Below are 18,296 nucleotides of genomic sequence, written 5' to 3'. Positions count from 1 at the left end.
TCTGTATTATTTTATCTCTTCAAGTGAATCTGCTGCGATGGATTTGTAGCGCAGGGCAGGTCTTGGAAAGAAACAGGCTTTAATTTAATGTGTCGTGTCATTTTATTAGTTTGTTTTTAAAAAAAAACGCAATGCTACGAAAAGGCACAAGTGCAACTCATTCTCAGCAGAAGTTGGGGCAAAATTCCACCCGGATCGAGAGATTTACTCTTAATCTCTTAGTTTTTTCAGAAGCTCCAGAACCTGGGAAATTCTTACCCGCAGCCTCAATTTTGAAACCATTTTTCCTCTACGTTTCTTTTAAGAATTGCCAGAAAAAAACAACTTCGAAGGTATGACTGAATGCAACAATTTGCCAAACTCTACGCACTCAAAAAACGCTGCATCTGGACTACGGAGTCCGCCGCAGAGGGCTGGCTCAATCCCGCTATTCCGTGGCCACATAATGAGCCAGCGATAGGTGCCAAGAGCTCCCTGCGAATTTCCCGGTGGGCAACACAGCTCAGCCTGAGACGCGGCAATGGCAAGCTATGTGGTTTCAGTTGTCCAGACTCCAGCAATTATCCCAACGCACACTCTGGAGTCCCCAAGCCTTAGCTTTTGCCAATCTGCACCCAATACGTTCCGAAATTAGGGAAGCAGAATGCATCCCTCCAGGGAGAGAGAGCCCATTGCCTTCTAACAATCTCTCGCTGGGATTTCCATGTGTAGGTGGGATGCGTGGAATTCTCAGTTCGGTTTGGAGACTTAATCGCGGTGACGGGTTTCTGCATGTGTCAGATACTTGGTTGAACCTCCCCCCCCCCCCCACCACCCCACCAAAAGCGCAGTGAATCTAGACCCGGGTGGAATTTTAACCTCGTGATTAAAATTTGTGAAACGTAGGGTGAAAAAAGCATTATTTCGTACTGGATTCAACCATTAGCAAACCCGTTCGGAAATGTTACATTCTTTTTCACACCTTGAAGCGCGGAGGCAGCGTGTGAGGAACATTTGGTTTGATTTCTATTTCCCAGAAGTAGCACGTCAAGGAAAGTCTCTTTGTCAGTCTCCTTTTCCGAGCAATTCTACCAAGCAAGGAAAATAAAGATGAAGCCCTCGCCAACCTGAAATGCCGATTCAATCTGACATCCCATTGTGCACAAAGGCGAGAAATAAAACTAGAATTGCTCAAAACATTAGCCTGATTTTCGATTCTCACTTCTGACTTTGCTGGTGTGCGATTAGAAATCAGATGATTCACAGGGCAGTTTCGTGTACGTTAACCTAAGCAGACATGATTCACTTTCATGGCAAATACATACGCGCGCGCGTGTGTTTTTATCGTGTGTCTTGACACCGAGACTTTCCTTGACGCTGTGTTTCAAGGAAATAGAACGTCCCTCGCACATTGCGTTCTGGAAACTGGTTTCGGAGCTGGTCCGCCGTACTCCAGGGCATTGCTGATGTTACACATTGGCTGGACTTGGATCGGTCCCTGGGAGCAGGGATTCTTAGGAATATAGGAACCTGGGAACTGGAGTAGGCCATTCAGCCCCTCAAGCCTTTCTTCCACCATTCTATTAGATTAAAGCCACTTTTGTCCCATATCCTTTGATACCCTGACCTCACAAACATCTCTCCACCTCAGCCTTGAAAATTTCAATGGATCCACCATCCACGGCCTTTTGGGGGAGGGAGAGAGTTCCAGATTTCCATTAGCCTTTGTGTGGCAAAAACTGCCTCCTGATTTCACTCCTAAAGTGCCTAGCTCTTATTTTAAGAATATGCCCCTAGATTTTCTTGCTCAGCTCCTGTTAACTCTGCGAGCCCTAATGGCTTGGGTGGTCCTAGCTAGACAAGTACGACAGTCAGTGCTCTCAATGGCAAGCTATGCAGTTTGGGCTGCTTCAACTCCAACAGTTACTCCCTGTGCGTAATTAGCTGCTGTATTTTGCCCACAAGATACACAGTCAGTTCAGTTTACAATATATTTCTGTGAAGCTAGAATTTTTAATATTTTTAATATTGTAACACACATTCTGAGGCCCCCCAACCTTGGCTCATGCCAACCTGTGCCAAATACTATCCGGGATTAGGTAAATCGGGTGTGAGGTTACGAATGGAAGAGAACCACAAACAAAGAGTAGGATTTCTATGAGCGTCTGATGAATCGTGCAGGAAAGTGGACCGCAGGCTGGATACAGAGTCTGACAACAACCACAAACCAGCCCTGAGTGAGTGGTGAGTGACTGTCTTTGAACTTCAGAGCCTTGTCACCCTTGTAGGTTCAACAAAAACTTTTAGGAAATCATAACAATCATTCACCGGGGGTATTGATTCTGTCATGTTTACACAACCCTACAGTATAATCTCACCCCAGGTTGCCCTCGCTGGAACCAGTTTGGGTCTATAGTATTTCCGCTATGTATATAAAAAAAATGCTACACCAATCTTTGCCTTAGTTACCTTCAACAGGCTGCGAGCGTTGTGAAAGCATGTTATAAGCTTCTCTCCATACTACTTGATAACCAGCTGCTAGTTCACTCTCTTCTCTCTCTCTCTCTCTCTCTCTCTCAGTAAATTCACTTTACAGTATATTCTGTGAAGCACTTTGAGACAGCTCAACGACGTGATGAGGCGCCACCTCCAATGCAAATGCAAAGGATTATTACGATGTGACATTGCTGTGTTTGAAGGCTTGATGGTTATTGACACAAACCGCTGTATGTATGAGATGCATTTCCCATTTTCAACAAACAGTGGTTCGTGTCAATAAACTCAGGAGCTAAACTATGTCCACCGGTCAGTGCTTCCAGGGACAAGAGGTTAGTTCACTTGCTGCATGTTGCTGACGGGTGACCCTGTGTTGGTGCTATGGGAGGATGCATCACATGTCTTTTTTTTATATACTGGAGCATTACCTACAATACACCCTTTCCTAGCTAGCTAACCCGCCACCCGCAGTGAAACTGAGACAACAGGGGGTTGGTTCAAATGGGACTTCTTGATTGAGGCTTGGAATCACCAGTGGGAATTCATTCTGGTGCCTGGAAATAAAACCCTCTCCTGATAAAGGAGCGAATCCTTGTCCTCGTGTTCAAATCAACTGAATGGGCTCCAGGACGCTATCCTGGGTGAGTGGTGCTATACAAACACCAGTCATTGACGTCATCGCCTTCGGAATGGACCGACTTCAGAATCTCCAAATTAATTTGTAAATAATGGGGGACTTGCCTTGCGGTTTCCTCTTCATTGCGATGCGTGTAAACCTGGTGTTTAGTGCCCGTCTCTATTTGAGAAGGAAGCCAGTGGTGGTGGGATGTTCTCTTTTGAAGCGCTCCAGGACCCTACCCCACGTGAAGGGTGCTATATATATTGTGTATTTTGTGGGCAAAACACACACAATGCCCCATTCGGAGAGGAGAATGACCCTTTCCGCTTCCCGCATCCTTATTGCTGGCCGAGCAAAGGTGGGCGACATTCTGTGCCGTTGGCGCACAATTTACGGTGGCAATTAAGCCAAAGGCGTTCCCCCAGATATGTGCTGAACTTAAGGGTCAGTTTTGCTCACATCGCCAACTCGGCTGAGACAATCTAAAAGCATTTGACAGAGAATCCAGCTGCAAAGAGGAGGCAATCTGCCTGTCAGACTGGACTGGTTTCAAAACCCGGCCGTGGAGTTGAAAGGTCAGTGTACGAACTGCTGTGGTTCCCCAGCACACGACTTCAGCAGTAATGAAATCATTAATCTAAGTCAAACAGGAGTGATTGTCTTCTGGCGACCAGTTGGTGAGAGCGTGCTGTGTTGCTCCTCCGCTGCTATCCCTCCCGCGTGCACTAACGCAATCACTAACTAACAGAAATTGTTTGCTCACAAAATGGTGATTTTTTTTCCCCTCAAAAAAAATGGTTGTTTCAGCACCAGATGGAGCAGGGAATCACTCGCGAGGATGGGGGAAAAAAGAGTGATTTTTCCCATTGACAAATTATTCCCTTGGGATGATTGTTATCCCACCTTCATTTCTTCCAGGAGAAATTCGCGTGTGACTGTGTGCACTGCGCTCAAATTGGCTGTGGCGTTCGCCCACAAAATACACAGTCGCTACGCTCTACGGTGCACCCTTTGAGACGTCCTCCTGATGTGAAAGGCTTTGTATCGAATGCAAGGATAATTATTATTATTATAATCATATTACAATTATGGCAAAGCTTTGCCGAAGAAAGTATCTTTTTTTTGGGGCTGCGTTGTGATATCAAAATATTCTGTGGCTAATTACCAGCGCGGCAATGACGTGCATCTCCCCGGTAACTGCTCAAGTCCAGGCTGCGGCTTTGTAAACTGTTAAAGTCTGGGCCTTAAGTTCGCTTCCCCACTCTCACTCGCCATCTCCAGCTGAGGAAAATAATTAACCCGCTCCCAGGTTCAGCTGTCTTTTAATGTCCGCCCGTAAGGGCAACCTCACGCTCGGCACGGTGTCAAAGCTCGCTGTTATTTAGTTGATTTATTTATGTTCTCTTTCTCGGTGACTGGTAATATTGGGGCAGATCAATAATGGACTTCCAGAGGTTTGATCCACGGATATTTCGGCTTTGATAGAGCGCCTGATTATGTCCAAAATGCCTCAATGCGCTGCTCGCAGTTTCCTGTGAAGTGCAGTGGCTGTATTTGTTGGTGAACTCGGCAGCCGCAGCAACATCACACAAACAGCGGTGAAATGAATCACCGATTTTTTTTTTTCATCTGGGGGTGGGGGAACGGTTGACAACGAAAAAAAACTTCCTTCGCTTTTCAAATAGCGCCGCGGGGTCTTTAACAAGCCGCTGGAACACGCAGGCGGGACCTCAGTTTAGGACCTTCTCCGAAGGACGGCACCTCCAATCATACAATACTCCCCACAGCATTGTATGGAGCGTCAGCCGAGACTGTGGATTCAAAGCCACAATGTGGGGCTTGAACCCACAACCTTCTGACTCAGAGGTGAGAGTGCTACTAACTGATCCAGGCTGACAACTCTTGACTTGAACTGGTCTCAGGTGACCACAGTAGGTGGGTGGTCGGTGTGGACGGGAAGGCTTGTTCAGGTGGTCTCATCGTGAAGGCACTCGGGGTGAAAGAGTGTTCCCATCCACCCATCAGCTGTCATTGCCTCCCGTCTTGCCTCTCGCTCTGCCCGGGTCTGGACAAGCAAACAGGTAGGGAACGGGCTGGATCCAGACAGCAATATCAATGGCAAAGCTACGGGGTTTTAAGTGGTGAGACTCCAGCACTCACCCAGCAAGCCTTGACTTTTGCCAACCTGCGCCTGATACTTTCGGGAAAACCGGATACATCCCTCCAGGAGAGAGAGCGAGAGAGAGAGAGAGAGAGGGTGGGGGGAGTGTGCATTCCATTCCATTCCATTCCAACAATTTATCTCTGGGATTTCCTCGTGTGGGTGGGATTCATGGAAATCTCAGCTTGGTTTGGAGACTCTTAAGAGCGATGATGGGTTTCCGCGCGTGTCAGACACCCGGCGGACCTCCCGCCCCCCAAAAAAGCTAATTTGCATTCTGCGCCGCACGCCGTATTAGTTAATTACACGAGCTCATTAGCGTGACCTAAATCGGATTAAAATGGTTACCACGCCGTTTGAGACAACGTGAGTGATGTTCTGTGCGTGTCCTCTCCCTGTTTGCCTCTCCCACTGCGCGTAATATCTTATCAGCTCTGTGACCTTTCTATCCTGTGCCGAGCACCGGCTGCAACCAGTTTCACACGGTTTTAACCTTTATTTATGGTTATTAAAGAGAAGGAAGTGCCGGAAGGGTTTCCTGGGAAAAAACTTGATTTTCATTTCATTTTACAGGCAGATCCAGAACATATTTACCCGCCTTCGCTGCTGGCCTTGTTTCTAATGTGTCTGTAGTGGTGAAACAAATCGAATTTACACTTAGGAAACATCAGTAAGGACATGACTATCAAGGCAGTCCAGTTATACCGCAGTAAGCAACCTTGCCTCGCTGTTAACGGGGGGGGCTTTGCGGAGGAGAGAAAGTCTTATTGGTCGTAGGGCATGAGTATGGTCCTGATCTTGCGCATTTCACGTAAATTTCACATCGCCACCCAACAAAAAAGACAAAGGGAGAGACTGGGCGGTGTTCCTTTCTAAAGCAGAGGGTTGTTAGGACACGCAAACGCCCAATTAACAATGATTACCGAAGCAGAATGAATCCATAATGCGCCGACAACAATAACAGCGACTGCCGTGTTTTGCCCACAAAGTACACGGTCAACTCCGCTTTGCAGTGTATCCTGTGAGTCGCTTTGACACGTTTCAACCAAGAGATAAGAGTGAGTGGCTTGGAGAAGTGGGATCGAGGACAGTGAACGCAGTCAACTGTGTCAAAACCCAAGGATTATCACTGATTTCTCTTAATAACACCTTGCGTCTGACAGGCTTGCGTCGTAACCAGAGGAGCGCAAAGATAATAATAAAAAGAATCTTTGTGTTTTTGTCTCAACTTCACTAAAAGCTGCTTTGCAACTAGTCGCTGTCAAGTGTAGTGACTACGCGGGAGCATCAAGTTCCACTACATGCGTGTGTATCAACATGTATATTAATATATATATAAAACATTGTTCTGTTGTCGTGTGATTGTTGTCAGTCAACATGATTATTGATCCGCGCCAACAGAAAACCTCTCACTCTGCAAAACTGAAGCTCGTTCAGAAAGTTTTCGTGGCTGTTCAGCTGTGTTTCCTGTTGCTATATCTAATCACCGCTGGAATCTCATTTCTAGCTTTTTTTTTTGGAGTGGTGGGGGTGTTGTTCTGTTATTTTTTCCTATTCCCACCCCCCCACCGTCATGGCCTTCTGGGATGATTGACTCACCTCCGTTCTCGGTCGGCACTGATCACCCGACTGGATCGAACGATCAATTTGATCACTTCAGTCCACGACAGTCACACAGTGCATCCTGTGAAGCGCTTTGAGACGTCTCAATGACCTGATAAGGCGCTGTATCAAATGCAAGGATTATTATTATTAAGATAACATCCGTCATTTAACTGTGGCTGAGGCCAGGATGCTGGGACACATTTGACAGACTCGTGCTGCGGGTATTCTGGGAAGATGAGATCAAATGGGCCGAGATGGTTTCAGCAATGAAGGAACCCATTCACCTATGCCACTACTTACGGTGCTGCAAATGTCTATGGCTCCATAGCACGCATCATTTCAAAGCCAATTTCCAGCCCAAAGAGTGTAAAACGTTCCAAGGTTCAACAGCAATGATAATATTATGGAACTTCTCGAAATACACAGTCATGGCACTTTTCAGTTAATCCTGTGAAGCTCTTTGAGACGCACCAGCTCCTTCGCAAAGTCTTTTCGCCTCGCTGCCTCCCTTGCCTCCTTCAAGACCCTCCTCTTCGACCGTGCCTTCGGTCACGCTCCTAACCCCACCCGCCCTGATCCCAACCCCAGTTTGGGTCCAAATCCTTGACTGTTCAGGGCCTTGGGACGTCCGCCCGACATGAAAGGCGCTGTACAGATGCAATTTGTTCTTGTTCTTCTCCCGACACGAAAGGCACTGTGTCAAGCGTGAGGATTATTATTGATTTCTCTTAATAACCTCTTATTAATAATCATAATAATCCTTGCATTTGATATAGCGCTTTTCACTTCGGGAGGACGGCCCAAAGCGCTTCACAGAACACACTGTAAAGTGAATTGACTGTATATTTGTGGGCGAACGCGGCAGCCAATTGCGCACAGCAATGTCCCACAAACAGTCGTAGATTGAAATGACCAATTTATTATTGTTTTTGGTTTTGGAGGGACTATTATTGTATTTGACAGGTGCTTAACTCACACGTTTTAAACAAATGGCTAGATTGGGTATTGTACTGTAGCAACACAACAACAGAAGTCAATTCAATACATAATTGGGGGCCTTTTTACTGGTATTATGTATGGGACTGTGCTGGGGTTGCCTGCAGTGAGCGCTCATTGTGAACAGGGCTCCGGGCTTAACTGGGCTAATCTGTGCAATAAATAATAAATAAAGTGCGGCCGCTCTTTATAAGAGAAACTGGATGGGAACAGCAGGACCATATGTGCTCGTGTTTGCCTGATGAATCACTTCCATTTTTTATTGTCTTTCGTGAACTATGTCACTGCTTCAGCATTCACTGACTGGAGAGACGGAGAGAGAGAGAGAGAGAGAGAAAGTCTTGAGGTTTAAAGTCCTGTAAAATTCCATCCGCACAGAAGGGAGTGTGGCGTGGTTCCAAATCCGGAGATAAACCTCGTTACCAGACTGCGCACTCAGGAACCCGAGCAACAGAAGAGAAAATCACTTGTCCCAGTTGTGTCTGTGTTTTTTTTAAATCAACACGGTCTCTCTCTCTCTCTCTCTCTCTCTATCCTCTCCTCCTCCTCCTCCTCTTTGGTTGGTCAGTCCAGCACTCCCCCACCCACTGTGCCCTGTGCGTCTGTGAATGACCTTGTCCTGCGTGTCCCCACACTGGGACGTTGAGCTGACTTTGAGTCCAGACGGATGCTCCAGTGTAGTGCTGGGGGGCGGGGGGGGCGGGGAGGGTGTTGCTTTGTCGGAGGTGGCCGCCCTTCGGGTGAGATGCTAAACTTAGATGATCCCATCTGCCCGTTTAGATATTAAAGAGACCCCCCCCACCCACCACCCACCAGCACTATCTGTAAAGAGAAGGGAGTTTCTCCTGGTGTCCTGGCCAGCAACCCCCTCCTCCCCATCTCCTACAAACGCACAGTCACTGCACTACACTTTGCAGGAAAGTTGTTGTGCTCAGTTCTAATGCGCTGTGTCACATTCAAGGTAGGATTGCCTTGTTTATGTTCTATTTCTCAGCAAGACGCCTACACGGGTGAATGGTGTCAGTAACAGAAGCCACTGTTTCGTAGCTTCCCCTGCTGTGAGTGCGGAGCAAACAGGCTGTGATTTTATCAGCCCAATATCCATGCGGGTGCATTTGTCTCGCACCAGGTCAAGTGGCGGAGACGGGGTGAATCAGTCAAGATCAATGGAGATGCATTATGAGAATTAGTCTTTCTGTGTTCTCCCTCTCTCCCTCTTGCTCTCTCGCTCTCTCTTGGAGACAGTTTTTCTCTTCCCGGTTGTCAGTCGATTGGCGGATCGCTCTTCCGGGGGCAATAATTCTTTTTTAAAATAAATTGTGGGGGACGCTGCTGTGCGCAGTCGGCGGCCGCGTTTCGCCCATAAAATATACGGTTAATTCACTTTACAGTATATTCTGTGAAGGGCTTTGAGACGTCTCGAAGTCATGATAAGGCGCTGTATCAAATGCAAGGATTATTATTATTATTCCCAAGTGTTCATCCTGTTTGTTCTGGAAGATGCTTATTAATGTTTGTGGTTCACTGCTAATGGGCAATTGGCTCCCATGTTTCACCCACAAGATATACAATCAATTCACTTTACAACAGTATTAATAATGATAAAATAAAACCTTGGAAAATAATTTACAGCATCTGGAATGTTCACCTATGAAATACTATCACTAGACTTTAGAGTAAATCCCGTGAAGCTCTTTGAGACGTCCTTCCGTGGTGAAAGGCGCTGTATCAAATGCGAGGAATGTTATTATTATTAATAACATATCTCTTTGCTTTGCGAGGAATTGCCGCCAAATGCAATTCAATTGGTCACTCAATCCATGACAGTCGGTGGGACGCTGCTGTGTGCAATTGGCTGCTGCATTTCGCCTGCAAAATATACAGTCAATTAACTTTACAGCATATTCTGTGAAGCGCTTTGAGATGCCTCGAAGACGTGATAAGGCACTGTATCAAATGCAAGGATTATTATTATTATTATTATTATTATTATTATTATTATTATTATTATTATTATCTCTTATCTTTCCATATCATAGTTTCAACCTGCCATATTGAGTTGATCTTATCTACCGTTGACTGTGTGCAACCATTGAACTACATCTACAGTCCTTGACAGTGAACTTTCTTCTATCTTTCTAGTTTACACCTTGCTGTTGTGTGTGGGAAGTGTTAATCAATATTGCAGTTTTGTTGCATATGCCCTATATATAATTTGTCTCTTAAGTCAGCATACACCTCCCACCCCCTTTCTTATCTCTTGTATCTATTTCCTGTCTTATTCTCTCATGTCTCTCTGCCTTTCTCTCTCTCTGTTTCTGTCTGTCTCTCTCTTTCTCTCCCTCCCTCCCTCCCTCTCTCTCTCTCTCTCTCTCTCTGCACTTGTCTCGACTGAATCCATGAATCCACAATCAAGTTTCATGTTCCGTCCATTGAATAAAAAGCGTGTGTCGAATTCAATTAGATTCAATCTGGGGCGGATGACAAAATTGTACCAAACGGTCCAGTCACACAGCCAAACAAAAGCGTTTTTCAACCCTCGCAGCAACTGGTGCTCAAAAGCCTTAATAAGTGCTTTCCTGTAAACAGCGTGGGGTGGTGAGGAGGTTAAGACTCCAGCCAGCCAGCCCTACGCAATCGCATACAGACGCTCTAACGGTCTCCTTGGCTTCTGATGGAGATGATAAGCTGCCATGACAAAAGGCCATTGTGATTGGGCCTTAATAGGGGGTTTGTGTGTGGTGAGGAGTTGAGGGGAGGGATGTGAGGGGACGAGGTGGATACCAGGGGAAGAGACCACCTATCTTTGTTCCTGTCCCTGTAACACCCGCTCCCCATTGCCCGGGTGCAGCAAATGCTAAGTTTATGATTTGCGGTGGAGGCTGCGGTCATACCCGCTTGGCTGTGAGGAAGGGTTTCCGGCATTCCAGCTTCGGGGTATGACTTTAACCCCTTAGGCTTTGCTCGACGCTAACCTGCTGCAGGATTGCTGACGAATTTCAGGCCACTCGCAGGCGCGGTTGAGGTTTTATGTAGGAGTCCTGTAGCGTAGCGGTTAGAGCTCTCGCCTCGCAAGTGAGAGGACCCTGGTGGGGAGGGGGGGGGGGGGGGGGGTGCGTACGGGGTGGGGAGGTTCCGTGTTACTTCTGCCCGTTCAGGTGGATGTTAAAGATCCCGTGGCACTATTCGAAAAGAGAACGGAGTTTCTCTCTCCCGGTGTCCTGCCCGACAATCCCACAGATTGTTCATTCCATGGCTCCTTTGGGGCGTTTGCTGGGTGTAAATTGTCTAACGGATTCGCCCACAAATAATATGGTCCACGTGAAGAGCGCTATATAAATGCAAATTGTTGTCGTCGTTGCACACAGTCACTACTCTTTACAGTGAAGCACTTTGGAACCGTGTGAAAGGTATTATTTTAAACGTAAGTTTTTTTTTACTGGCTTGCAGTAGATGAATTAATTGCTACGGACATCTCCATTATTGTAGCGGGTAATAATAATAATAATAATCCTTGCATTTGATATAGAGCCTTGTCACGTCTTCGAGACGTCTCAAAGCGCTTCACAGAATTTACTGTAAAGTGAATTGACTGTACATTTTGTGGGTGAAATACGGCAGAAGAAGAACGAGATGGACCTTGGTCTTTTTTCGGCTGGCAATTCCTATGTTCCTATGAAGAGGGGCATTAGAGACTTCCAGAGAAGTTAGGCAGCTTGATATCTGAACTGTCATCTATGTGTCACGGCTTGCAATGGAGTGAGCATGTGTGTCTGTCTGTGAGTGTGTGTGTGTGTGTGTGTGTGTGTGTGCGCATGTATGCACGTGTGTGCGTACATGTGGGGTGTGGGAGAGAGGGGGAGTATAAGATGAATGAACAAGGGAGTACTGTAACTCTCTTAAAAGCCAGAGACCATTACAATACAAGGAGAAACAAGCACTCGTTTTTCTATAGCTGCGTTTCCTAGTTAATGATTTGATTAGTACAGGAAGCTCTCTAATTGTTCATGCCATGCTCTATGTATGGCATTCTCTCTCTCTGTCTCTCTCTCTCTCTCTCTCCCACTTACGTCTTCTCTCTTGTCTCTCTCTTTCGCCCACTCTGTGGTCTTGTACGAAACTTCTCTCTCTCTCTCTCTCTCTCTCTCTCTCGAACGCAAATAGAACTTAGATTGGGTTGTTGCACTTTGTAACTTCGGAAGCTTGCACAATTTTCTGTTTCTGTCACAACTATGTGACGTGCCAACAAATGTCTTCTATTTTCTCGCTCTCTCTCCCTCTCTCTCCAACCAAAGTATGTGGCTGGCAACCCATGCAGAATCTCGAGAGAGAGAGAGAGAGAGAGAGGAGGGGGGTAGTTGGGGGTGGGAGTGAGAAAGAGGCTTTAATCTCAATTTACACTGTGTAGCCTTCAGCTGTTATAATGGAGCCAATATACAACATGAAAGGGAGGAGGAGGAGGAGAAGGAAGTGAAACAGGACGCTCAATCCCAAGGGAATCCCTAAGCGCACACTTACATCAGCAATTTGGCGCGGGATTAACACCGACAACCAAGATTAATTCCTCGCTAAGTTACGAGCAGAGCCAAACGTGGGGCCAGCGATGACAAGCCTTTGCCTGGACTTCGGGCCACAAATACGGAACGGGATTTGGAGGCTCCGAAGAGCGAAATTCCACCCGATCTTAACCTGCTTGTCGGGTCACCTTTCTAAAAGGCAGAGACCTCGGGGTTGAGAGGAGCCGAGCGAGGAGAATCTCTGCTCCCAGTCTGTCTGTTCTTCCAAGTCCTCCCGATGGGCTGGGCTGGGTTAGCAAATGTGAGTTCTATATCATTAGAAAAATACGCAGTGGGGTGGGGGGGAGGGGAGTGGAAGGAAGGGGAGTAAGGGGTCTAATTTTAGTGACGGTTTTCTGACTATTGCCAAAGTTCAAACAGAGTGAAGGCTTTCACTTGCCCTTTCGGGTGATGATCTTTCATAACACCAGGTGTTGTGGTCTGCAAGCCACAGAAATGTTCACTACACCAGAGTGTATAGTGGAGTTACTGACTGACCTTACGTATTCGTGAGCGCTAAGCAATACGGCGACTTTGGAGTCCCGTAGCATATTGGTTAGAGTGCTCGCCTCGCAAGGTAGGCCAAAACCTTAAGCAAGTTTCCTTACTCCACACGCCTCTGTTGACCTAGCAGTAAGGAGGAACCCAGTCGCTTGTCGACTGGCAGATCACTTTCCGGGGGTAATAATCTCTGCGAAAAAAAAGATTGGTCGCTCAATCCACGACTGTTTGTGGGACAATCGTGCACAATTGGTTGCCGCGTTTCTCCCGCAACTACACATTCAATCCACTCTACAATGTATTCTGTTTTGCGCTTTGGGACGTCTAATATGAAATGCAAGGATTATTATCATGATGATGAAGCAGGCTGATGCTAGCGGGGCGGAGGAAGCGGAGAGGTCAGAGGAGCGCAAGAGGTTGAAGCTTGACTCAAAACAGCATAGGAAAAATTAGTAAGCATTAAAAGATTAACCCTAAATAGATTTCTTAAAAAAGTGTAGTGTGTGTGAAACAACTGATACTTTCTTTGCAATCGCTGAGAACATTGGTAAACCACAGCTCTAACAAGTCAACTAAATTACACAGAGAAGTACTTTATTTAAATGGCTACTTTATCATTTCCTGCCACCATCAGTTTTTCCAACCTCACCACAAGTCACCATACACAAATCGAGACAATTATCTGTGATAGACAGTATCAGGGCTATTTGAAGCCATTCGTGCCTCATTACATTTTCCACAGATATTTGTTTTGGTTTCAAGTTTGTTCACATTTCCTGAAATGTCACAAACCCAACCCGAAGCTGCACCACACTTAGACATCTCAGACCTCTGACCTCTGTTCTGAGCAACAACATTCAGCGCTTGGACTATGTATAGTATCTGGAAAGAAAATCATGGTGATTAAGTAGCGTTCTGGGACCCTACGCTGCTCATTTAAATGCAAGTTGTTGTAGTTGTACTTGCTCAAGTATTTAAGGGGGCAGGTTTCCCTCCCGCCCAGACGTTTGCTTCAATCTGTTAGGTTATCCCACTTTCATATATCTGTCCGGCGCTTTGGGATGTTCTCCCGACGTGAAAGGCGCTATAAAAAGTTAATTTATTGGTGGTGTTGTTCCCTCAATTAATGGAGGCTTCAAGGAGCATACCTAATGGGCGAGTTGGTAAAACCTGAACAGAACTGATATTGTGGCCTTGATACAGCCCAGCAATGGAACCTGGGATTTTCCTGGTCTTCACGGCTCAGTCCAGTTGTGGGTTGGAGGGCGCGATCACCAACCAAGCCCCCGCAGGAACTCGGCGGGAGATACTGAGCGAAAGTCCATGGAAATCGATGAGGAAGGCAGAAAGAGGTGGGGGTGCCCGTCCCCTGAAAGGGTTAACAGTGCCGAAGCCACAGAAGTTCCCGCTGCTCGGAAATGTTCTGTCTGTCAGGAAATTAGTCAGAAGAAGATGATAACTGGAACGTCCGTTTGCCTGGAGCCAAGGATGGGTGTTCACTCAACCTTGTGACCAGGCCAAGTTTATTCTTTCGTCTGTGTTTATAACTCGATATCTTAATGAAATAATAAATACACACATATACGTATCAAATTATACCAAGTTTGTCCATTGCTGCAAGTACGAAGCCGCTTAATAACAAGGTTTTCTCTCGTCTTGAAGCAAGTGACATCTCGAGTAATAATTTTCTTTTCTTTCAATGAGTGAGTTGGGCCTTTTTCCGGGCTTTCTCCGGGAACGTGTGTCCGGGGCTTCACAAAGAGGTTTTCTTTTAAAAAAAAGTGTCTGCGTCTGGCTAGCTGGCCTTTCCGTTCAACGGGAGTGTCTGCGAATTGTTAGCTTGTGGTTTAAAATCAGAATCATTAAATAGCCGCGCATTCGACACGTCAAGGGCGCGTCTCAAAACGTTCCGCAGGGCACCACGCAAGGCGTAGCCACCGTGCATCTTGTAGGTGAGCGGCGGCAGCCAATTTGCTCGCAGCACCGCATCCTACCAAAGAGAGCCTTGAAGTGAATGCCAATTTTATTTAGGGAATTTGTTGGCCAAGACCACGGGAGACGCTCGTTTTTTTTTTCCGGGCATATCTGAATTCAGTAAAACGCTTATTTTGGCCCCCAAACCGTCATTGCTGCCACTGTGTGTAAACGTCTCCAGTTTAGCTCCACGTGTTAGTTTTTTGAGCCTCGCGAGAGGCTGACTGACGCTCTCCTTGGAAGCTGGTCGGTAAGATTAATGCGCTGGGACTCAGCACGAGGGAGCAAATGCATTAAAACAACAGCAGCAGCTTGCATTTACCGAAGAGGAAGGTCTTCAGGTGTGACCTGAAGATGGGGAAGGACGTGGGGATTGGAAGATCTGCCTTGATCTCTTCGGGGTGTTTATTCCTACCCCGAACTTCCAACTGAGTTGCCTTCCTGTGCCGTGGCTCTAGCAGGTGAAATGACAAGGGAAGGGGACAATGATGGCAATACTCTATAGGAGACATTTTTTTGTGTTGTGGGAAGGGTGGGGGGGGGGGCGTGGGGGGAGGAGAAGAGATCGAGGTAGAACCCAGCTGTTTACTCTACAGTCACTGAGCAATAAGTAACGGAATAACTTCACGCTCTCGAAACAAGATACAATCAGGAAGTGGGTGTTGATGAGGACTGGATGTACGATCTTTTAAACGCTCGTAATTGACCTTTTGTGAACGGCGAGCACCAGCAAAGGGAAACTTTGTAGAAGATATGTAGATTATTAGGCTGCCGTGTGCTTTCTTCTTCCTTCACCTAATGTTTACGTAACCACATCGCTTTATTGCAGATTCCGCATTTTCTTATTTTTACAGCATTTTTTTCTGAAATGCTGTACTCTGTCCAGCACCTCGGGACGTCCTCCCGACGGGAAAGGCGCTATACAGATGTAATCTTGGTGGTGGCGGTGTTGTTTTACCTCCACAATGAGCTCTGTCTCGCGGGAAATTAAATCGCAGTAACTGTCGGGGCATCATTGCCCATGTTTTAGGGTATAAATAGCAATGAGAGCAATGCTTGCATTTGGTATAGCGCCTATCGGGCCAGGAGGACGTCTCAAAGCGCTTCGCGGGATACCCCGTAAATTGTAATGGCTGTGTTTTGCGGGTAAACTCAGCAGCTGATCGGCGCACGGCGTTCTTAAGAAAAATGGTCTGCGAGCTAAGACTGGGTGGTGTTTTGCGGCTTCGGCATCTTAACAAACCCCTCGCATTGGAAACATGCAACTAGATATCAATAGTCATTCTTGCGTTTGACGTGACTCCTTATCACGTCATTGAGACGTCTCAAAACACTTCGCAGAATGCACTGCAAAGTGAACTGACGATGATTTGTGGGCAAAACGTATTCGGCTCAGATTGGCGGTGATATGGAACGCAGAACGTCAGAGTGCTTTTCCTGGCTCTCTTTATTTTGTCTCTATGAGTTGCCTGCAGGAACAGAGGCCATGTCAACAGGCTTTCGAGCTTAAGTTGGATATCCTGCGTAAGATACCTTTAATAAATAAATTCGCTGGGCTGAAATAAACCTGCGCACTGTATCTTGTAGTTTCCGTGTTATCAGCCCCTTTTTCGACTCCTCACCATCAATTGGATTAAGGTTTAAACTCTCTCTTTTTTTCCATCAGGAGCGGACTCCGCCACCGTCTAATCTCACAGGAAAATCGTGGCCAATTAACAAGAGTGTCACCGGCAATTAGTGGAACCCTCTTTGGCCGAATGAACAATTCTATGAGGTTAACAATGAGAGGACAAAGGGAGACATTTCACACACAGCTCCATGTCAGGGCCACTTCCATCCTCCGCAAATAACCTTCATTTCCTCCGACACAAGGCGGTCGGTCTGCGGCCACCTTCACTTCCTCTCACCACACCCCCCCCCACCATCCCGACCACCGCCCCCCACCACCACACAGCCCCCAACCCCTCTCTCCCTGAGCCCGAAAGTCTTTTAAACTGATGAGAATTAGGTCCCATACAGTTGATGACCTCTGAACCGTCTTTTAGCGAGTCAAGCCGCGCATTATTGAAGGGGGGCCTCGCCGACCAGGTCACCCCCCCATTAACGTCACATGTTTAATGTGCTGTGCGGCAGGTCCGGAACATTCTACAGCCTCTCCCGAGAGCGTCGCAGTACGAAAGCCGCGTTCATTAGAGCCTTTCCAAGTCATTCTGCCCTGACCTAGTCAGTGACATCGGGATCATTAGAAACATATTGATTACCACTCCTGTGTGAAACTCGGACGTAACACAGGATTTTTGTTCGCATTATTTCAGATTTTACCTGGAATTACATACACGGTGACAGCCGTTCTTCCAACCAGTCTGTGCTGGTGTTTATACTCCACAAAGCCTCCACCCCACCGATTCCCCTCTCCGTAAACCCCTCTTATTCTCTCCATTCCCTCCTTCCACCACTCTCCCTGCCCTCAACACCCCCTTAGTCCCAGACCCCCAGCTCGGGTCCAAATCCCTGACTGTCCAGCGCCTTGGGACGTCCTCTCGACGTGAGAGTCGCTTAACAAATGTGATTATTTGTTGTCGTTGTTGTTGTTGTTATGCCCCCATTTGTAGAATCTCGCAAATGTTTTAATTCAGTTTCATCTTCGAAGCTCTGCTTTCTGTAGTTCTTCGAAGAAACTTACCCCCAAAAAAAACCCGGCTTCAAAATTAAAGACCACGTTTAATAAAAGTTTGACGAGGTTTGGATGTTGTGAAATCATTAAGAGTGATTCTGATTTGCGATTGACGATTCCCATCACTGCGAATTCTGTAATCAGAATCAAGTTTTTCCTTTTTTTTCAAAAAAAGTTTCAGCCCACAAATTACACAGTCAATTCACTTCACATTATATTCGGTGAAGCTCTTTGAGACGTCTCAAAGACGTGATAAGGCGCTGTATCAAATGCAAGGATTATTATTATTATTATTTCGCCTTAAAGATGCCTTTCTCAGGTACTTTTGACGTTGGGCCCAATTTGAAGGCAACTTTGGTGTAAAATGTTCAGCAAATGTTATTTTGTATTGGCCACATTTTATTTTTTTTTCGGTTGTGCAATCTCCAGTCTGAAGCTCGTCTGCTTTGCGTGTTGTCTGATGTGCACAAATGAGTGTCTTCATGTGTGAACATTTTTAGTCCGGTCTTTAATGTCAGTGGGGCAACCTTACAGAGGAAGCATATTGTCCACTGTGTGCTTAGATTTGCATAGTCACTCTCAAACAGAGAGAGAGAGAGAGAGAGTGGAAAGAAATTAGGGCACAGACAGAGTGATATATTTCCATATTTGGCTTCTGTTAAACAGAGAGAAAGAGAGAGAAATGAGCAGGAGGGAGAGGGAGGGGAAGAGAGTGACAGGATAAGGAAATGAATT

The sequence above is a fragment of the Callorhinchus milii genome, unplaced genomic scaffold (genome assembly GCF_018977255.1).
Source record: "Callorhinchus milii isolate IMCB2004 unplaced genomic scaffold, IMCB_Cmil_1.0 Scaffold13, whole genome shotgun sequence".
Classification (NCBI taxonomy): Eukaryota; Metazoa; Chordata; class Chondrichthyes; order Chimaeriformes; family Callorhinchidae; genus Callorhinchus; species Callorhinchus milii.
This window is presented reverse-complemented; position numbering follows the sequence as displayed.